The sequence below is a fragment of the Manis pentadactyla genome, chromosome 5, assembly GCF_030020395.1.
Source record: "Manis pentadactyla isolate mManPen7 chromosome 5, mManPen7.hap1, whole genome shotgun sequence".
NCBI classification, from domain to species: domain Eukaryota; kingdom Metazoa; phylum Chordata; class Mammalia; order Pholidota; family Manidae; genus Manis; species Manis pentadactyla.
The window spans coordinates 99,334,885-99,358,465 of NC_080023.1; positions in this window are offsets into that span (position 1 = coordinate 99,334,885).

The window sequence follows — 23,581 nt, forward strand, 5'->3', positions numbered from 1 at the left end:
GGGCATTTAAGAATTATGCTAAATCTGTTCTTCCTGTGTTTTATAAATGTAACAACAAAGCCCAGATCTGGATGTGAACAACACATTTGACAAGGCGCCTAGTCACCCACGGGCTCTGGTGAAGATGGGCAATGACATCAATGTTCCCTACCTGCTAACACAACATCTATTCTGCAGCCTGTGGGTCAAGGAATCATTGCAACTTCCAAGCCTTATTACTTGAAGAAATAGATTTCATAAGGATATAGCTGCCATACACAATGTTTCCCTTGGTGGATCTGGGCAAAATAAACTGAAAATCTTCTGGAAAGAGTTCACCGTTCTTTGTGCCATTAAGAATATTCATGATTCATGAGAAGAGATCTAAATATCAACATTCACAGAAGTTTGGAAAGAGTTGATTCTAGCCCTCATGAATGACTTTGAAGGGCTCAAGACTTTGAGGGAGTCATTGCAGATGTAGTAGAAATAACACAAGAATTAGAAGTGGATCCTGAAGATGTGACTGAATGGCTGTAATGTCATGATAAAACATGAACATATGAGGACTTGCTTCTTATGGCTGAGCAAAGAAAGTGGTTTTTTGAGATGGCATCTGCTCTTAGTGAAGATGCTGTGAGAGGATTGTTGAAATGACAACAAATATTTAGAAAATGACATAACCTTAGTTGATAAACTTACTAGCAGGTCTTGAGACAATTGACTGAATTTTGAAAGAAGATCTGTAAGTAAAATGCTGTCAAACAGCATCCCATGCTACAGAGAAACTGTGAGAGGAAGAGTCAATTTATGTAGCAAACTTCATTGTTGCCTTATTTGAAGAAATTGCCACAGCCATCCCAACCTTCACCCACCACCCTGTGGGCCACCATCAACATTCAGGCAAGATGCTCTCCGACTGTCTGGAACAACCTGGTTAGCACTAGTGAGGTAATGTCTGATAGACCTCTGCTGTCCCTTAAAGGAGGGTGACCTTGCCATAAACAATCCAGTCTTTGCTAACTTCCTTGCCTGCCCAATTCTCACCAAAAGTCCACTATTTTGTACTAATCTTTAGAATTCCTATATGCTAGATGGGGTTCTGCCTGACTCATGAATCATTGCATAACCTGTAAGATCTCTAAAATTTACTTAGTTTAATTTTGTGTTTTAAAAGGAGCCCAGAAATAATCATTAGACATTACCTTTTAAATAGTGCTTCTCTCTAAATTTTCAGTTTATTACACATATTGCATATACTTTTCCATTTGCTCACAGAGCCTACTCCCCCACTTTTTACTATTTATAACTCAGTCACTTATTTTATGCATGTTTAACTTCTCTAGTCCATCAGCTGATAAAATTTATTTTGTCAGAATTGTGTTAGATTTGCATAATAAGAATCATTTGTGGGAGAGGTTGAAATTGTAATCAAGCATTAAGTCAGTTTGGTGACACAGTCTTAGCACAAGTGACCCCATTTGGGGGCTGTTGCCTCTTTTATAACTCTCCTTATCTAAGTACACCAACATATAACTAGATAGGTAGTGAGAATGAAAAAAAAAAAGCCTACCAACTACTGGTGCTATAAATACAGCAAAATAAGGAATAACAGAAGATTTAAAAACTAAGCAAGAAAGAGACCATTCCCACGAAGGCCTACTAAAGAGCAAAACACAAGGATATTATTGTAAGGTATTTCAGTATCTGCATCATAAGAGAAAGACAAAGCAGTGACAGAAATTTGGAAACAGGATTGTGGGAAATGTAATTGAGGTAAGCATGTAGCAGAGAAGGAGAAATTTCTCTTTACCCTTTTAGGTTCTTGGCTGAGACACACAAGCCCACCGCACCCCCAGAATAAAAGTTTTAACAGGACAGAAACAAGTTTAAAAGCATGTATACTTCCTTTATAGAGGAGGCCAGTTTGGGGAGGTTACCAGCAAAAGCACAGTGAAGAAGGGTGTGGTTAGGCAGAGTGAGGTCTTCTCCACAGTTGAAAGTGTCTGGAGTTTTAGTCATCCTTTTCCTCCTGTTGCAGAAAGGGAGACACCCTTACAAATTGTCTCCCTTGTAAATGTCACTTACAGAGAGTAACACTTATGTTCAGACCTTTTCCTATGTCTGCTGTTTAAGAATAACCAGCTCAAAATAATCCTTATACTGAAGAGGCATATTTCGAGGTAGCATATTCTGTTCTCATTCATATATTTAGAAGCTCCAACTGGAATAGGGAGACATTTAATGATTCTCTTTAGGAGAGTCCATGTGTGATATAATCATAGACCAAATATCTATTTCCCAGGTACAGTTTGTCTTTATCCATAGTTCTTGAAAACACTGCATTGTCTTCAAGATGAAACAGGTATTTTGTCATGTTAATGAGAGACTTTTGGACTCCCACCCAAGGGTGGGGGCTGGAGGCTCAATCAGCCAATGGCCAATAATTCAGTCAGTCATGACTATGCAATGAAGCTCTCCCCAAAACCCCTAAGAGCTTTTTGCTTTCTCTCTGCTGCTCTGTTCTCTGGTCTGCTCTGCCTGTTCTGCTCAGTTGGATCCTGATGCTTGGTTGGTGAGAGCTTCTATGCTTGGGGAACCAGAACACCTGCACGTGCCACCAAGCCAGGCCCCAAGCTCCACGAGGATAGAAGCTCCTTTATTTGGGACCTTGCCCCATGTCTCTCTTCATCTGGATGTTAAGTTGTATCTTTTATGATATCCTTTATTAAACTGGTAAATGTGCTCTGTGAGCTGCTCTAGCAAATTAATTGAACCAAAGCGGGAGGTTGTGAGAACCTCCAGTTTGTAGCCAGTAGGTCAGAAGCACAGGGAACTGCCTGGGTCTTGTGACCAGTGTCCAGAGTGTGGGATAGAGGGCAGTCTTGTAGGACGGGGCCTTCAACCTGGGAATCTGACACAGTCTCCAGGCAGTTAGCATAACAATTCAGTTGAGTTCTCCAACACCAGGCTGGTGTTTGAGAATTGCTTGGTGTAAGTATGTGTGGGAAGATTCACCTCCCACATACTTACACGCATTGGAATTGGGTCCAGGTACCTGACTGGAGTTATATTACTATTCCTGCTGTGTATAATATTGTTATTGTTATACATATATGTAGGGAAAAATATGCTATTGCATTTGGTGTTGGAAGACTGGGAATAACACCATGCTACACACGTGGTACACACAGGAATGGAGTGGAAAACTGAGAATATTTGTGGTTGTATTTTGAGGTTAATAAATGTAGTTGAATTATTTCTATGTAGGCTACAGTTATTTAGCAAAGGAGGGGCATAGTGATGCCATTCTTTAAAAAAGTACTAAATATGAGGCTTTTGGAGAACTATGCAGAGTCTGTAAGAGCAAATGTGCTTCTATGCCATTGGGACAACTCAGGAGACAGATGTTTGTATGTTTGCATTTATAGGATTCACTAACTTGTAGAAGGATGATATTTTAATTACCCATGTAAAAAATACAGAAAAAAATGAAAGATGAGGACAAAATGCTGTTTCAGAGGACAGTGACACTGAGGAGATGGCTAGAAAAAAGACCTGCAAATAAAATGAGAAATACAAAACCTTAGGAAATATAAGAGTGATGCTTCAAGCACTTGCTGGTAAATATATTTAATTTTCATTAATTTTAAAATGGGAATTAATTTTAAAGAGGGAACATTAAAGAGTTCATATATATGGCTATAATTATATTAGTTTATGAACTATGTCAAAACTAAAATACTTCCTGCAGTACTATAAGCAACTCGATACAGAAGGACACAAGAGAGGGACATACATTACTATTGACTAAGATAATAGAGATAATTTTGATAATTCAATTACAAAATCTAGGATTTATGAAGGTAAAACTGGAAAATTGTGATGACTCAGAAATTTATCAAATCAAGATGATGCCAAGTATCACATGGACAAGTATTGCGTTATATTTAATGTAAGGAGTCTGGAGTCTGGTTATTCAAAAGCATGCTTGTTTCTGTCAGCAGATTTGCTTCAAAAGTTGTCTCAAATTAGGAAAAAAACATGTGTTTGTACATATCAGGAACTGAATACTTGAGGTAATGAATGAATTCTTAAAAATAATTTTGAAAAGGTAAATACATTACTAGGTTTGTTAGCTTGCACTTTACCAGTCTTTAAGTTCACTGCCATCTAGAGAGCAATTCTGAACTGACAGTTTTGTGGTATGAGCACTTAACATGAGATTTACTCTAAAAAAATGTTAAGGGCACAATACAGTATTGCCAACTATGTACACAGTGTTGTAATGCAGAGCTCTACAATGTATTCATCTTAAGTCTTTATACCCTTTCAGCAGCAACTCCCCATTTCCCTAGCTACCAGCCCACTGTGACCACCATTCTATTCTCTGCCTTTGTAGTTTGATTATTTTAGATACCTCATATAAGTGAAATCATGCAGTATTTATCCTTTGAGACTGGCATGTTTCACTCAGCATGTCCTTCAGGTTCATCTGTGTTGTTGCATTCATACAGCACTTAGCCTTCTTTTTAAAGGCTGAATAATATTCCATTTTATGTGTATCTCTCGTTTTTTTATCCCTTCCTTTGTTAATAGATATTTAGTTTATTTCACTACCTTGGCTATTACCTGTGTGGCAGTGAACATAGGTGTGTGAATATCTTTGCAAGATCCTGTTCTTAATTATTTTGGATCTACACACACAAATAGGATTGCTAGATCATGTGGTAGTTCTATATTTAATTTTTTGAGGAATCTCCCTATTGTTTTCCTTAGAAGCTGCTTCATCAACAATCCCACCAACACGGTGTGAGGCTTCCAGTACCTATACATGCTTGCCAACACTTTTCTTATTTTCAATTACCTACATGCATGCTATCTTACCCCCATCTCTCTTCCCTCTCTCTTGCATCCCCCACCTCCCTTCTCACACCTTCCCTTCTTGTCCCCCACCCAACTCTCTATCCCCTTCTCATGGTCATCTCTCTTGCCCTCTCACTCTCTCACTTTCTGTTCAGGTCATCCACCCATATTTTAATCAGGTTATTTGGGTTTATTTTGGTGTTGAATCACGAGTTCTTTCTATATTTAAGGTGTTAACTTCTTATCAGATAAATCATTTACAAATATATTCTCCCGTACTATAGGTTGCCCTATTGTTCTGTTGATGGTGTCCTTTGCTGTTTGGAAGCTTCTCATTTTGTTGTAGTCCCACTTGTTCACTTCTGATTTTGTTTCCCTTGCCTTGGAAGGTGTGTCCAGAAAAAAGTTGCTCATGTTTATGTTCAAGAGATTTGGGGCTTTTCTTTCTTCTAAGAGTTTTGTGGTTTCATGTTGTACATTTAGGTTTTTGACCCATTTGAAGTTTACTTTTGTGTATGGAGTTAGACAATAATCCAATTTCATTCTCTTGCACATAGTTGTTCATGCCTACCAGTTATTGAAGAGATTGTCATTTTCCCATTGTTATTCATGAATCCTTTATAATAATTGACCATATATGTATGGGCTCTCTATTCTGTTCCATTGATCTATAGGTCTGTTCTTGTGCCAGTACCATACTGTCTTGATTACCATAGCTTTGTAGTATAGCTTGAAATCAGGGATCTTAATTCTCTGGATTGCATTGGCTATTCAGGGTGTTTTGTTGTTCTTTATGAATTTCAGGATTATTTGCTATAATTCACTGAAAACTGCCATTGGTATTTTGATAGAGATTGCACTGAATCTGTAAATTACTTTGAGCAGGATGGCCATTTTGACAATATTAAATCTTCCTATCCATGAGCATGGGATAGATTCCATTTATTGGTGTGTTCCTTAATTTATCTCAAGAGTTTCTTATAATTTTCAGAGTACAGGTCTTTCACCTCCTTGGTTAGGTTTATTCCTAGGTATTTTATCCTTTTTGATGAAATTGTAAAGGGAATTGTTTTCCTGATTTCTCTTTCTGCTAGTTCATTTTAGCATATAGAAATGCAAAAGATTTATGTATGTTGATTTTTATTCTTCAACTTCACTGAATTCAGTTATTCTAATAGTTTTTAAATGGAGTCTAGTGTTTTCTATATATCGTATCATGTCATCTGCAAATAGTGACAGTTTTACATCTTCCTTACCAATTTGGATGCTTCTTATCTCTTCATCTTGTCTGATTGTCATAGTTAGGAACTCCACTACTATCTTGAATAAAAGTGATGAGAGTAGACATCGTTGTCTTCCTCCTGATATTAGAGGAAAAGCTTTCAGCTTTTCTCTATTGAGTACAATGTTAGCTGTGGGTTTGTCATATATGACCTTTATTATGTTGAGGTACATTCTCTCTATACTCATTTTTCTGAGAGTTCCTATCATGAATGGATGTTGGATTTTCTCAGATGCTTTCTCAGTATTATGAGATAATCATAATGGTTTTTATCCTTCTTTTTGTTAATCTAATGTATTGCATTAATTGACTTATGAATATTGTACCATCCTGGGCATCCCTGGAGTAAATCCCTCTTGGTCATAATGGATGATACTTTTGATGTATTTTTGAATTCAGTTTTCTAACATTTTATTGAGGATTTTTGCATCTATGTTCATCAGTCTATAGTTTTCTTCTCTCTCTATTTTTTTTTTTTTTTTTTTTTTTTTTTTTTAGTGTTTTTGTCTGGTTTGGGTATTAGAGTGATTCTGGCTTTATAGAATGAGTTTGGAAGTATTTCCTTCACTTATGCTTTTTGGAATACTTTGAAAAGGATGGGTTTGACCTCCTCTTTAAATGTTTGGTAGAATTCAGCTGTGAAGTTGTCTGGTACTTGAATTTTGTTTGTTGGGAGTTTTCAATTACCAATTCAATTTTGTTACTGGTAATTGGTCTGTTTGGATTTTCTGTTTCTTCCTGGGTCAGTCTTGGATGGTTCTACTTTATTAGGAATTTTTCCATTTCTTCTAGGTTGTCCAATTTATTGGTATATAATTTTTCATAGAAAACTCTATGAAAATAATTCTTTGTATTTCTATGTTGTCAATTGTAATTGTTCCTTTTTCATTTCTCATTTTATTGTGTCCTCTTTTTTTTGATAAGTCTGCCTAGGGGGTTATCTATTTGTTTATCTTTCCAGGTAACAACTCTGGATTTCATTGACTTTTTTTGTTTGTTTGCTTTATTATTTATTTATTTCCATTCAGATCTTTATTATAGTTTTCCTTCTTCTAACTTTGGGTTTCCTTTGTTCTTTTTCTAGTTCCTTTAATTGTGAGTTTAGACTGTTTATTTGGGATTTTTTCTTGTTTCCTGAAATAAGCCTGTATTGATATATACTTCCCTCTTAGAACTGCTTTTGTGGCATCCTGCATATTTTGAACTGTTGTATTTTTTCATTTATCTCCATGTATTGCTTGATGTCTTTGTTCATTGATTATTTAGAAGCATGTTTAGCCTACAGATGTTTGTGGGGTTTTTTGTTCATGTAATTTATTTCTAGTTTCATACCATTGTGATCTGAAAAGATGCTTGATACAATTTCAATCTTTTTAAATTTATTGAGGCTCTTTTTGTTTCCTAATATGTGATCTGATCTGGAGAATGTTCCATGTGCACTTGAAAAAAATGTGTCTACTGCTGCATCTGTGTTGGATGTTCTGCTTATAATTGTTAAATCCATCTGATCTAGTGTGTTGTTCAATGCCTATTTATTTCTGTTTGGTTGATCTGTTCACTGATGTTAAGTAGTGTGTTGAAGTCTCCTAATATGATTGAGTGCAATCTATTTCTCCCTTTAGTTCTGTATTTGTTTTGCATATTTAGGAGATCCTATGTTTGATGCATAGATATTTATGTGTTATATACTCTCCTTGGACTGATCCTTGTATCATTATGTAAAGACCTTCTTTGTCTCTTGTTTCTTTGTTTTAAAATCTATTTTGTCTGATGCAAGTACTGCTACTGCTTTTTTCTCCATGTTGTTTGCACATAATATATTTTTATCCCTTCACTTTCAGTATATGTATTTCTTTAAATTTGAAATAGTCTCTTATAGGAATCATATAGATGGTTTTTGTTTCTTTATCTGTTCTGCCACCTTATGTTTTGTGATTGGTGCATTCAGTCCATTTACATTTAAGGTAGCTCTTGATAGATATGTATTTATTGCCATTTTATTCATTGTTTTCTAGTTGTTTTTGTAGCTCCCCTCTGATTCTTTCTTCCTCTCTTGTTATTTAATGGTTTTCTTTAGTGTTGTGACTTGATTTCTTCTTTTATCTTTTTTCTTTTTTGTGTATCTATTATATAGGTTTTAGGTTTGCGGTTACCATATGGTTCATAGTTTCCTAAGTATGTAACGGTCTATATTAATTTGGTTACTCTATTTCAAACATAGTCTAAAAGATCTTTTTCATGCTACTCCATACTTTATGTAATTAGTTGTCATAATATGTATTGTTTGTGTATTCCTTAACTGTTTTTGTGTATAGTTGATTTTACTACTTTTGATTTTCTTTTCTTTCTTTTTTTTATGCTTTCTTTGTGGTAATTGGTCTACTACCTTTACTGTGAGTTCATTTTCTCTGATGAAAAATGTTTAGATTTAAGAACATTTACATCTACTAAGTGCCTTTAATATATCCTGTGAGGCAAATTTAGTGGTGGTGAAATTTTATAATATTTATCTGAGAAACTTTATCTCTCCTTCAATTCTGAATGATGACATTGCTGGATAGAGGATTCTTGGGTGGAGGTTCATTTGTTTCAATACATTAAATAGTTTATGCCACTCCCTTCTGCTTAAAGCTGGATTAGGTTTCTTTCATTTGTAAAATTTTGCCTTTCTGTAGCTGTTTCAATACTCTCTTTTTATCCTTAATCTTTGTCACTTAATTATTATATGTCTTGGTGTTGTCTTCCTGGGTTTTCTTTTGCTAGGGGCTCCCTGTGCTGCCAGGACATGGGTGTCTATTTCCTTCCCCATATTGGGGAAGTTTTCAGCAATTATTTCTTCAAAGAGACTTTCTACCCCTTTGTCTCTCTCTTCTCCTTCTGGTACCTCAATTATGTGAATATTGTTTCATTTGGAGTTGTTACATAGCTCTTTTAGCATCCTCTCTGTTCTAGTGATTGTTTTTCTCTCTGGTCCTCAGCTTCATTGTTTTCCTGTTCTCTAATTTCCATTGCACTGATTGCTCTACTTGCAGCAATCTATTCATTCCTCCATTAAATGTTTCACTTCAGTTACTGTATTCTTCATCTCTGAGTGCCTCTTTTTCAACTCTCCTATTTGTTGAAGTCATACCTGAAATCATCAATACTTCCCACACATCAGTGAGCGTATTTATGACTGTTAGTTTGAAATCTTTATCAAGAAAATTAGTGATTTCCATTTCATCTAGCCCTCTTTGTGGTGTCTGATCCTATACTTTTGTTTGGAAAAGAAACTCTGCCTCCTCATTTTGTCTGGGTTTCTGTATTTTGTCCTTTTTATTATGTCGATTTGCTATGCCTCCTGGTTGAAAGAGTAATGGCTGTGTGAAGAAGGCATCCTGTGGTACCCAGAAGCTCAAGACTTTTTGTTTACCTGTGCCTGGATCTCTTTTGTGGTTGAGCTGTATTTGCTGTTGGTGGGCTGTGGGCAGAGCCACCTTTTTCCCTGTTTGCCAGCAGTGGTTGATCTCAGACTGTAGATGCTAGTGGCTCTACTCAGTCAGCCTGTTGTGGGCCATGCAGCAGAGCTTCTGCTGGTGTTGTTGTGGGCTGAACTGCCCTCTGCCTGCAAGACAGTGATGACAGCACTGCTGGGCCAATGAGGTGAGCAGAGTGGGGACATAGGGGAGGCTGTGCCATCAACAAGGAGGAAGGAGCACTTGGAGCTGGCTCCTGCAGGTGCCTCTGCATTTGGTCTGAGAATAGGCTGGGAACGCTGGAAAGTCTTCCTGTGATTTCCTTCATCTGCCTCAAAGTCAGGCAATTCTGACTGCTGCTGGGCCAAGCATGACAGGTGGGTGGGCAGGTGTGCAGAGAAGTGCCTTGGGGCTGACTCTCTAGCGAGGAGGATAGAATGTTTGGGGCTGGCTCCCATGCTTACCTGACTGGTTAGGCTGAGGGAATGCTAGAAAAGTGTCATCTTCCTGCCCTTTCTCTTGCAGAGAAAGCTCTGCTCAGCACCTGCCCCTGTGACACCTTTCCCACTGCTGGTAAATCTTTCAAAGTGCCACCTCTATGTTAGTTCTCAGTGGGACCAAGGGAGCGTGCCTGTCCTCCACAAGCAGCAGGAGTTGCAACCTCCCAGAGTGCTCCAACTCTGCCTGGTTTCCAACCACATTCATCACCAAAACCCAATGTAATGTGGAATTGTGTTCCCAGAGCACATCTCCAGGGCCAGGTATGCACTGTTCCTGCATCCCTATCCCATCCCTGTTCTGATCCTCTCCCTCCCACTTGTGGACTGGGATGGGGGACCCACTGGATCTTGATTGATCACTGCTCTGCCACTTTTCCTTTCTCTGTGTGGTCTTCTCTTCTTCACCAGGTATAGAGTTTGTTCTGCAGTCTGCATGTCATTTTCAGAGTTAGTTGTATGTGCTGTAGTTGCTTCCTTGGTGTACATGTAGGAGGAGTTTTCTACCTTCCCTTCCTACTCTGCCATCTTTTTGCTATCCCTCTCACTGATCACCATGGTGTAGATTTTAACAGAACTTTGGAAAACTTGGTGTTGAGCAAAGCATGCATCAACAAAATGAATGAAATAAATTCTTATTCAGAGAACAATTGTCAGTAAAAATATAACCTTTTGATCTTGATCTATTCTTGAATTAAACAGTAAATATTATGAATATAAAGATGTTGATACCTTGTTAGGAAAATAAAATAATTTAGCAGTTTGGTAGATGAGAAATGAGAAATGCCAAAAGCTAGAGAAATATTATATTATTTTGTGAACATATTTTGTTGACAGTGATAACACCAGTATATTTCTATGATTCCATGTGGTAGTTCATGTATCATATTTCAGGGATATTACTAGGATTCAAATACTCTGAACATGTATTTTATGGGACAAAATATATTTTGTAGTTTCAGAATAATATAATTTCTTAAAACATGATTTGTGTGTAAATAGCTCAATTATTCATAATTCAAAATAAGGCTCTAAATACTTGATCATTTTTTTAACCTATGAGAAAGATAAATGATGATGTTTGGGGTTTGTTTTAACAAACACTTTAAGTGGATATGTACAAATGCATTGTAAGTGCAATTTAAGAAAATGTTTTAAGGAGAACTCATTTGCCATTGCCTTTCAAGATGAAAATGCAGTATTTCAACTCTTGAGTCATAGGCTTGTTAACTTAGCTTCTGAGTAGAGTGCTGAAAGTACTCTTTAATGAAAAATTTCCCTGTGATTTCTGATCTATAATCAGTTTAAATGTATAGAAGTTAGAAGTTGTCAAACATTTGCCTACATTTTATGGTATGCAATTGTAAGTTAGAATATTATAATTTAATATAAATAATTGTGAAAAAAAGCTAATAATTTTAGACCCTTCCCTATGATTTTTTTTTAAATCATATATTAGATTTACTTGTCTATGGAACAATTGAAAACACACCCATCCTTCTTATTGAAATGACATAGGTTTTAGTTTTTTCAGTTGATTTGAATCTTTATAAAATTTCATAAAATTATTAGACAATGAGGAGATGATTCCAGTTGAGTGTTCCATGGGGGGATGCCAAAAGCTAAAGAAATAATGTATTAGTTTGTGAACTACATTACCTGAGAATAATAGGACTCATTTTTTTCATCTTTGAAAAATCGTGACAGTGTATTTTTGGCATATAAACTTTAAAAATGTTGCTTGAAATGAATTTAACTGAACTGACTAGAAATCTAATAAAGTAATGAAATGCTGATGCATTTCTCTAAAAAGGTAAAAAAAAAAGAACACTTCAATAAAATAAAATATGAATTTCTGTTGATGAGACATTAGAGTCTATGCCATAATACATGCAAAAGGAAATGAAACCAGCTGATTTTAGGCAGTTGCTAAATGTATTTGTGTTGAACTGAAGCAAATATATGAAGACAAGTAATGGAATTATTTTTTGAAAACACATAAGCTCATATAGGCTAGCCTGATGATGTTCCACAAGGCTTATTCTTTGATAGCGAAATGTCAAAGCTGAAAAGTAAACATTTTTATTTTTTAAAATCAAATTAAAGATTTAAAACCCTACAATAAAGGTCCTCACTGCCAGAGAGTGAGAATAAGGTCAAAGACTGTTAGCCAACAAAGACTTGGCATGCTTGTACCCATGCTTGACTAAGGCATTTAGCCAGCATATCCCTTTTGCTGGTAGAGTTAAGAATCCAAGTCCTGACTGTTTACCTAACCATGACGAACCACCAGAAGGCACTGATTATGCTCCCCACTCTCAGAAGACATGGTGAATGAATAACCCAAAAGATTTGTCTAACATTCATTCTTAGGTCATAAAGATAAATATTTTCAGTGGAGCACTTCAGTAAAGGAAAAAATTTAGGTATACATTAGCTGTTTTAATCATTTAAATGCATATGTATTTTATAAATACAGTAATTGTAAAAAGACTCTAGCAATATAAATTTTAACATGCAAAAACTAGGCTTGTAGTATCTTAGGTTTAACTTCTAATTCTGAGAGAGTAACATGCTCACCACAAAACAAAATCAAATACAAGTTGGATGAGGAAAATATGTAGCAATAACCACTCATCCTGTATGTAGTCTCTTTCTACTTATACTTACGAACCCCTATATATCAAACAAATATATTTAAAACAATATATGGTACCCGAACAATGATGATGAAACCAGAGGCAGAAAAGAGAGAGAGAGAGCAAGAACTTGACTTACATCATGCAGTTAGCAGAGCTGGAGTGTGAACCTGGGCAGTTTGCTTCCAGAATCTACATTCTTTATATAAAACTCATTTGTTTATTTATCTGAACAGTATTTCTGAATCTGGTATGTGCTTTATATTTTAAAAGATACTAGGAATATTTAACTCCACCAGTTAAACTTTCTCTCTTCCCTGTATCTGTTGATACTGTTTATTCAAAAATCTGAAGCTAGAAGACCAATGATTGTCTATAATATATAGAACACAAGCATTTAAAATTTATAGAGAAATTTAGACATCTCAATAGGAAAGCTGACAGAAAAATAAATTAGGAATGGATAATTCTCTCACACAAGTCTAAATGGCTAGAGCACAAATGAAATGATACTCTGATGAAAACTGACACAAGGCAAGACTTTCTGTTGGATTAGTGAAGACAAAACTGTACTGTTGTCTCAGAATATGGGATAAAGGACCCACTCATACCTTATTGTTGCAAAGTTTTTCCCCAGACATAAGTAGTAATTCCTTCCTATCATCTGCCATCATTTGCATATGTAATTAATTGCAAATAAAAATCCCATAAAATTGCTACATGCATATAAACCAACATACAATGTTTGTTTTTTCTTAAAATTGTACTGAAGTATGGAAGTGATGTTAGTTCCTGCTATTAGAATACATTCAGGTCATTTCAGTACTTCAAAGAAGACATGACTAAATTCAAAAGGGGAGTTACCCTCAGTGCATCCCTAAATTAACTTATACTAGTAGTAGACCCTAAGGAATATTTCAAAATTGTTAGGGTAGAATAAAAAGACAAAAAAATAATATACAAGATTTTTTTCTCCTTTCATGACAAGAATTTCTTTTCCTGTCCTCAGAGTATATATTATATTGTTTTTAACAGGGTGCAGTTTTTACTAATGGTAAATATAGAACTTGATTTCCTGGCAGTTATTTCCACAAATGTTTAAAATTGTACATTTCATGATATAATAATTCCCGGTATAATTAACTATACAGAGCCAAACATCTAAGTTTTGTAAGTAAAAGCCATTCTCAATCTTCCTTCTTCATAGAAGTTTTCAAGTTTGAAAATCAACTTTAACGTTAATTCAAAACCTTCTTTAGATGATTATATATTAAGTATAAATTAGGTTTTCCACTGAATTTATTTCAGTCAGTTAGTGGCATTAATTTGTATCCTTCTCATCAGTGTCATAAAGTAAGGTGAAAATACTAAACACTCACTAGGGAGATCTGTAAGTCTGTTGTGTTTTATCTCTATCTTTTCAACTGTTTTCTCCCCTTAAACTTCCCTGAGTTTCCAGCTAAAATCCAGCTAGCTATAGGAGACAACTGAGAGAGGAATGAACTTCAATATAACAAGAAAGAATAGTTGGAATGGAGAATGACAAAGACTTTGCAAATAAGACTCCTTCCACTATGGTCCTTGCAGTGAACATTCTGGACTCAGATTAACAAGATTGTTTATAAACATTGCTTTCTAAATCACAGAATGTGAGGTGTCTCATTCAGATACAAAATTTGACATAGACATTGCCCTATAAATAGTGATTACTAATTCATACATAATTGATTTGACATTTCTGAAAATAATAATTCAGTATAAGCATATTGAAATCCATATACTTGTCAGAAGTATCACTAAAATAATTCAATATTAGTTGCATCTTTCTAAGACTGATACTAAACAATAGAATTGAAAACCACACTCCTTGAGAAACAATGTGATGGCATTTTAATCATTTTGTAGACTCCTTTTAACTTGCTGTGTATTTTATTTCTTTGTCTAATATGATAAGCTTAAATTCATTTCCTATTTTGATTTTGCACAAGTACTACCAATTCTGGTGATATCACTCTGGTGTTTCCCATTTTTGAGTAAGTTCGCAATTATACATTGTTTGGGTGGCATTGAGAAATAAGGAGGAAGTTAGTTCATGAAACTGTTCTTCCTCATACCCCACTTTCTCTCAGTTCTTACTATTTGAAGAGAGGCAGTGGTTTTACTTAAACAGTGAAATGCAATTGAATAACTATTCAGAGAGATATTTGATTAATGTGCAACAGGCATACCGGATTGAACCAGGAGATATTATATTGAGGTTAGTGTATAAACCATGATATCTTAGCACAAGCAAGCTTTACCATCTGTTCATTTAGGAGTTAGAAAATGGCTTGAATGTTTGCATACTGGCCAATAGAGCCTAGATCAAAAGGAGTAAAATTTTATTCTGTCATATTTCATCTACTGTACTCACACTCTCCCAAGCTTCTATTGCCTCTTTCTGGCATTGAAAGCTTGCCACTTTTAGAAAAAAATTCCTTGTTTCAAGTACACAACCTTACTCCACTTGTTCTTTGTTTAAAGGACCCAAAAGTATGCATCTAAAACTTTTTACCTCAAGTCCCTATCAAAACCAAGATTCTAAATTCTGTTTGCGTTTAATATTAGCCAATTGTAAACCTAATGGTTTTATTAATGCTATTCCCATATAAGTATGAATGCAGTTCAAACATCCTTGTATCTGTCAGCATGTTTCAAATAAGTGCTTTTAGTGAAATGTGGGAAGTGAGGAGAATAGGTATAAAGGTGGTAGCTCATGATTCATATTGGTTTGTCTCTTAAATATTTCTTGTAGCAGAAAAGTATGTGGGACATGCATATTATTTCATAGTTTGCAAGTAAATATCAGTTTGTAGGCTTCTCTTTAATGTCATAAATAAATGTAATCTCTTCACTTAGAGGTAAGGCACTTCATCATAATAAATTAATACCAGTTCAAATCTGACTAAAGGACAGCCGACTTACTTCCTTAGCTATGAATATAATGGCTTTTCCAACACTATTTCACTTATTACTGTAGACTCTTTGCAAAAAGATGTTTAATTCAGCTGACATATGGAGAAAGTAGCTGAAGAAATGAGAGACTTCTTGAGCTTTCTCAGCAGAACTAATTCAGAAACTGTTTACTTTTTACTTTAAAGCTTAATTTGGATTTAAAGTTCTCAAATGAAAACCAGAACTGAGAGGAAAATCAAATCCATACTTTCATTGAAAAATGGCACCAAATGACAGGACTTTTGGAAAAGCATTTAGATGCTTGAAATTGTATGACTGTTAATTTTCCCCATGGAGAAGTATAAAACCTGGCAGTAAAAATGATTTCATTTGGAAATTCCAGAAACATTTTTTCAAGAAAGATCATTTTAATTTCAGAAATAAAAAAACATATATATTTAGCCTGTAATATAAAATTATTTATGGATAAGTTACTGATTATCCTTCACTAGAATTAATTATATTTGTTTCCCACATTTGTTTCCAAGATCCCAATATTAATACTTTTCACAATTTTTAAATTTAAGTTAAACCTCTTTAAAGTTTGCAACAAAGATATAAATAAAAACAATATTCTTGATACTTCATGAATAACAAAGATCTAAATATTTAAGTTTTTGTTTGATTTTTCATCATAGCATTTGACTACTAACATGGCTACATGATACTGGTTTCATACCATTAAAACTTTGCACGTTTGGTAACCTTCAAATGTGTAAGGATGCAGAATATTCTGTTCATTTGGGGGCATATTGGGACATCTATTTCTACCCCATTGATCTTGATTCTGTCCTACTATACTCTAAATTTTGAAGCAGCCACTTGTTGTGTGTCCAGAACTTTCCTCCGAGCTCTTTGGCTCTTTTTGTTGTCCTCTGTAAGATGCTTATTATCTGACCATTTTATAAATAGCTGTTTTGATCTTAAGTTGCCCATCTTCTAATTCTAGATGGATCTGTTGGATCATATAATTTTATAGAGAATGGAGAAGAGGGAGTACAATCCTAAAATTGCAGGATGAAAAGAAAGTGTTTCTGTGTTTTTCTTGTTTTAGAGATAGAAGGGGTGAAAAGCACAGGCCTAGCTGCCAAGTGTGTTGAAACGGATGAAAGGTAAAGTAGGATTTTAAAAAACTGTTGCTGTTGACTAAGGATCACTTTCAAGGGGTTCTCAAAATACTTATTTTAACATTTATTTAAATTATTTTATTCATAGTGCATATGGAAATCCTTCCCCTCTGTCATATATGTGCTTAAAAGAAGGAACAGGTTAAGGTATATTATGTAAAAATTATCTCATATGGCTACAATATGGCCAAAGAGTAGAATGTGGTCATATAATCTCTGTGTATCATATATACCAATTATATGTTATACATTTACCAATCTAATATATTTGATGTGTACCTTTAAATAGCCTTATGAAACATGTAGTGATGTTATGTATACAAATTTTAAGCAACAGAAACTCTGTAGTTCCTCAGTCTGTGGTAATTACTGTTTCCCCCAATAGAATGTAGATGAAAAAATTAATTATTGGAAAAACTAAAGAAGTCAAAAATGCCAGGCTTATGTCATTAGATCTGACAGTCATGAAAATGCATCTTAATAAATATAATACAGCAAATATAGCATAAGGAAAAATAATTTAAAAATTGTTCATGCTGTATATTAAAAGTGAAATTATGAGAAATATTAACTCATATGCCTTCAAGAACACATGGGATGTCATGTATATCAGTTTCCTATTTTTCTTCCATTTTCTCATGAATATTATTTAGTTGAATCTATTATAACTTGTATTTCTAAGATGGGTTTTTATTTTTCTTCAATTTTTTTTCCTGAGATTGATTTAAAGTAGACTTACTTCTAGTTTGTCCATTTTTGTCTAAGTTTAAATTTCTTGTTCTAGATGTTTTCATCAATGTGAATGTTATGATTTGTATTTTCTGTTTTCTTTTTAAGTGGGTGGGCATGGAGTTCGTTCACTGTTTTTCTGTTCCTTTGCCTTTGGGGGACAGTGTTTCACATGTCTTTAGCAGTGCCTTTTTTCATCAGTAGAGTGCAGTATAATTTCTTTATTGAATAACATTGGTAGTAGCTGCTGGAAGAATGACCTGTGTTCTTGCTATTTCTTTTATATTTCTGTAGGAAGCTCACATCCCCTTCATACTTGTCATCATTTTCATATTGACATGATTATCCCCCACCGTCAATGTTAATGTCGTGTGTCCACCTTCATCCCAGTGCACTTCCAAGTCCTTTTGCTGTGCTACAGAGTCACATTATCTTCAGTTGACATTTAATCCTCGACTTTATCATTCTTAAGGTAATTTTCCTGTCCTTTTCATTTATTCTCCCACCCCAACCCTCCTTCTCCTACCCTTGTTTATTTTTTCTTTTTCCAAAACAGCCTCTTAAGTTTCCCACTTCCCCATCTTCCCTGCATTGAGAGTAGGATCTTTGATGGACTTCGGGGTTATTTCTCCCCATTTTGATAGTTTGAACTTTTGACATTCTGTCTTCTCATATTGCTGAAGTCATAAGTCATGTGTGGGCATATTTGTATTGCTCTTGCATTTAGATATTTTGAGGGATTTATGCATACAGTTTGATTTAAACAGCTACCAATAACCTCTAGAAATTATTTTAAATACTGTATATGTTCATATTTAGAGATTTTAATGTAACTAGTGAGCTCACTTCTTATTTGTTAAATTATCCAGTCTAGGCTTGGTAGATGGCAGTATGGCTCAGAAAGGATAAAATATATCTGTTATAGATAAGTTCCTTCCAAAATTGATAGGTTAAAGCTTTAAACTTACTATGGCCATGTTTGGAGATGGTGCCTCTAAAGAAGCAATTAAAGTTAAATGAGGTCATAAGGATGGAACCCTGACCTGACAGGATTAGTGCCTTTATGAGTTACCAGAACTCATTCATTCTCATTCTCACTCTCTCTGTCTCTTGTCTCTGTCTCTCTGTTCCTACATACCAAGAAAAGGACATGTGAGAACATAGCAAGAAGGCAACCTTCTACAAGTCAGGAAGAGAATTCTCACTTGGACCCTAACTGGCCAGAACATTGATCTTGGACCTCTAGACTTCAGAATTTTTGAGAAAATAAATTTCTGTTGTTAAGCCAACAAAAATGGTGATTTTATATTATGTCAGCATTAGCAATTAACACATATGTAAATTATATCTGTTTTGTTTTAACAAGACCTTTGTGAAACCATTCTCAAAGAGGTATATCGAACTGATCAAACAGACTTTCTTTTTGGAGATAAGAAGAAAACTTTTATTGTAGATGGACATTTAGATTTTTCTCTCTTCTTTTTTTTTATTTTTATATCATTAATATACAATTACATGAGCAACACTGTGGTTTACTAAATTCCCTCATTATCAAGTCCCCACCAGATACCCCATTTCAGTCACTGTACATCAGTGTGGTAAAATGCTATAGAGTCACTACTTATCTTCTCTGTGCTAATCTGTCTTCCCCATGCACCCCCCTACATTATGTGTGCTAATCATAATTTCCCTTATTCCCTTCCCTTCTCCCTCCCTTCCCACAGTATGAATTTCCATTTGTTAGTGTCCTCTTTAATTTCTCTTAAGAGTGTCTTGTAGTTTCCAGAGTATAGGTCTTTCACTCCCTTGGTTAGGTTTTTCCTGGGTATTTTATACTTTTTGATGCAGTTGTGAATGGAATTGTTTTCCTGATGTCTCTTTCTGCTGGTTCATTGTTAGTGTATACGAACGCAACAGAATTCTGTGTATTAATTTTGTATCCTGAAAATTTGCTGAATTCAGATATTCTAGTAATTTTGGAGTGGATTCTTTAGGGTTTTTTATGTACAATATCATGTCATCTGCAAATAGTGACAGATTGACTTCTTCTTTACCAATCTGGATGCCTTTTATTACTTTGTGCTGTCTGAATGCTGTGGCTAGGACCTCCAGTACTATGTTGAATAAAATCAGGAGAGAGGGCATCCTTATCTTGTTCCCAATCTTAGGGGAAAAGCTTTCAGCTTCTCACTGTTAAGTATAATATTGGCTGTGGGCTTGTCACAGCCTTTATTATATTAAGGTACTTGCCCATTATACCCATTTTGTTAAGAGTTTTTATCATGAATGCATGTTGAATTTTGTCAAATGCTTCTTCAGCATCTATGGAGATGATCATGTAGTTTTTGTCCTTCTTTTATTGATGTGGTGTATGATGTTGATAGATTTTCGAATGTTGTACCATCCTTGCATCCCTGGGATGAATCCCTCTTCATCATGATGGATAATTTTCTTGATGTATTTTTGAATTCAGTTTGCTAATATGTTGTTGAGTATTTTTGCATCTATGTTCATCAGGGATATTGATCTGTAATATTCTTTTTTTGTGGGGTCTTTGCCTGGTTTTGGTATTAGAGTGATGCTGGCCTCAAAGAATGAGTTTGGGAGTATTCCCTCCTCTTCTGCTTTTTGGAAAACTTTAAGGAGGGTGTTAGGTCTTCACTAAATGTTTGTTAAAATTCAGTAGTGAAACCGTCTGGTCCAGTGGTTTTGTTCTTAGGCCGCTTTTTGAATATCAATTTAATTTCCTTGCTGGTAATTGGTCTGTTCCAATTTTTCTTTTCTTTCTGGGTCAGTCTTAGAATGTTGTTTATTTCTAGAAATTTGTCCTTTTCTTCTAGGTTATGCAGTTTATTAGCATATAATTTTTCATAGTATTCCCCAGTAATTCTTTATATTTCTGTGGTGTCCATAGTGATTTTTCCTTTCTCATTTCTGATTCTGTTTATGTGTGTAGACTCTCTTTTTTTCTTGATAAGTCTGGCTAGGGTTTTATTTATTTTGTTTATTTTCTGAAGAATCAGCTCCCACTTTCATTGATACTTTCTATTGTTTTATTCTTCTTGATTTTATTTATTTCTGCTCTAATCTTTATTATGTCTCTCCCTCTACTGAATTTGGCCCTTATTTCTTCTTGTTTTTCTAGTTTTGTTAATTGTGAGTTTAGACTGTTCATTTGGGATTGTTCTTCTTTCCTGAGGTAGGCCTGTATTGCAATATACTTCCCTCTTAGCATGGCCTTTGCTGCATCCCACAGATTTTGTGGTGTTGAATTATTGTTGTCATTTGTCTCCATATAATGCTTGATCTTTGTTTTTATTTGGTCACTGAACTTTTGGGTGCTTAGGAAAATGTTGTGAAGCCTCCATATGTTTGTGAGATTTTTATTTTCTTTGCATAATTTATTTCTAGTTTCATACCTTTGTGGTCTGAGAAACTGCTTGGTACAGTTCCAATCTTTTTTAATTTACTGAGGCTCCTTTTGTGGCTTAGTATATGACTATTCCTGAATACATTCCCTATGCACTAATGTGTATCCTGTTGCTTTTGGGTAGAGTGTTCTGTAGATGTCTGTTAGGGCCATCTGTTCTAATATCTGTGTCCTTACTTATTTTCTGTCTGATCTTTTCTTTTGAGTGAGTGGTGTGTTGGAGTCTCCTAAAATGAATGCATTGCATTGTATTTCCCATTTAATTCAGTTAGTATTTGTTTCACATATGTAGGTGATCTTGTGTTGGGTGCATAGGTATTTATAATAGTTATATCCTCTTGTTGGACTGACCCCTTTATCATTATGTAATGTCCTTCTTTGTCTCTTGTTATGTTATTTGTTTTGAAGCCTATTTTGTCTGATACAAGTACTGCAATTTCTTCTTTTTTCTCCCTATTAGTTGCATGAAATATATTTTTCCATCCCTTTAATTTCAGTTTGTGTATGTCTTTGGTTTTGAAGTGAGTTTCTTGTAGGGACCATAGACAGGTCTTGTTTTTTTATCCATTCAGTGACTCTATGTCTTTCCATTGGAGCATTTAGACCATTTACATTTAGGGTGATTATTGATAGGTCTGTACTTATTGCCATTGCAGGCTCTGGATTCATGGTTACCTAAGGTTCAAGGGTAATTGACATACTATCTAACAGTATGATTTAACTCACTTAGTATGCTATTACAAACACAACCTAAAGGTTTCATTTTTCTCCTCCTTTTTCTTTCTCCACCATTCTTTATGTATTAGGTATCATATTATGTGCTCTTTTGCTATCCATTAATTGACTTTGGGGGTAGTTGATTTGATTTTGCATCTACTTAGTAAGTAATTGTCCTACTTGGCTGTGCTTTTATTTCCCCAGGTGACAGCTATTCTGCCTTAAGAATACTTCCATCTATAGCAGTCCCTCCAAAATGCACTGTGGAGGTGGTTTGTGCAAGGTACATTCTCTCAGCTTTGGCTTATCTTAAAATTGTTTAATCCCTTCTTGAAATTTAAATGATAACCTTCCTGGGTAGAGTATTCTTGGTTTGAGGCCCTTCTGTTTCATTGCATTAAATATATCATATATATCATGCCATTCCCATCTGGCCTGTAAGGTTTCTGTTGAGAAATCTGATGATAGGCCGAAGTGTTTTCCTTTCTATGTGATCTTTTTTCTCACTCTAGCTGCCTTTTTTTTTTTTTTGAGAGGGCATCTCTCATATTTATTGATCAAATGGTTGTTAACAACAATAAAATTATGTATAGGGGACTCAAGGCACAATCATTAATCAACCCCAAGCCTAATTCTCAACAGTCTCCAATCTTCTGAAGCATAACGAACAAGTTCTTACATTGTGAACAAGTTCTTACATAGTGAATAAGTTCTTACATGGTGAACAGTGCAAGGGCAGTCATCACAGAAACTTTCGGTTTTGATCACACATCATGAACTATAAACAATCAGGTCAATTATGATTATTCGTTTGATTTTTATACTTGATTTATATGTGAATCCCATATTTCTCCCTTATCATTATTATTATTATTATTATTATTATTAAATAAAATGCTGAAGTGGTAGGTAGATGCAAGATAAAGGTAGAAAACATAATTTAGTGCTGTAAGAGGGCAAATGTAGATGATCAGGTCTGTACCTATAGACTAAATATTAATCCAAGCTAGACAAGGGCAACAAAACATCCACGGATGCAGAAGATCTCTCTAGCTGCTTTTAAAAGTCTGTCCTTATCCTTGGTCTTTGCCATTTTAATTATTATATGTCTTGATGTTGTCTTTCATGGGTCCCTTGTGTTTGGAGATCTGTGTACCTTCATGGCCTGAGAGACTATCTCCTCCAGGTTAGGGACGTTTTCAAAAATTACATCTTCAATGACAGTTCCTATCCTTTTTTCTCTCTCTTCTTTTTCGGTACCTCTGTAATGTGAATATTGTTCGGTTTGGATTGGTCACACAGTTCTCTCAATATTCTTTCATTCTCAGAGATCCTTTTTCTCTCTGTGCCTCAGCTTCTTTGTATTCTTCTTCTCTAATTTCTCTTCCATTTACCATCTCATCTACTACCTCTAATCTACTTTTAAATCCCTCCATTGTATGTTTCATTTCAGATATGGAAATTCTTAATGATTGAATATCCATCCTAAATTCGTCCCTGAGTTCTTGAATATTTTTCTATACCTCCATGAGCCATGTTTATGTTTTTTATTTAGAACTCTCTTTCATGAAGATTGGTGAGTTCAGTTTCATTTGGCCTCTTTTTCTGGAGTTTGTGAGGTTTTGGCTGCAGACGTTTCATATTTCCATGTGGCACCTTTTAGTGCCCAGGAACTCTAGTCTCTGGAGCTGCTAAGCCCCTGGAATGAGGTTGAGGGTCGCAGGTGAGTGGCACTGGTGCCTGGGAAGAGGAAAGAGCTGTTTTCTGATTCCTGGCTACAGTGCCTCTCCCCATTGTTAGAGCCAGGGGGCCAAGCACAGAAGTGTAAGCCTCTGTGCTCTGCATCTATAGCTATCATAGGTGGGG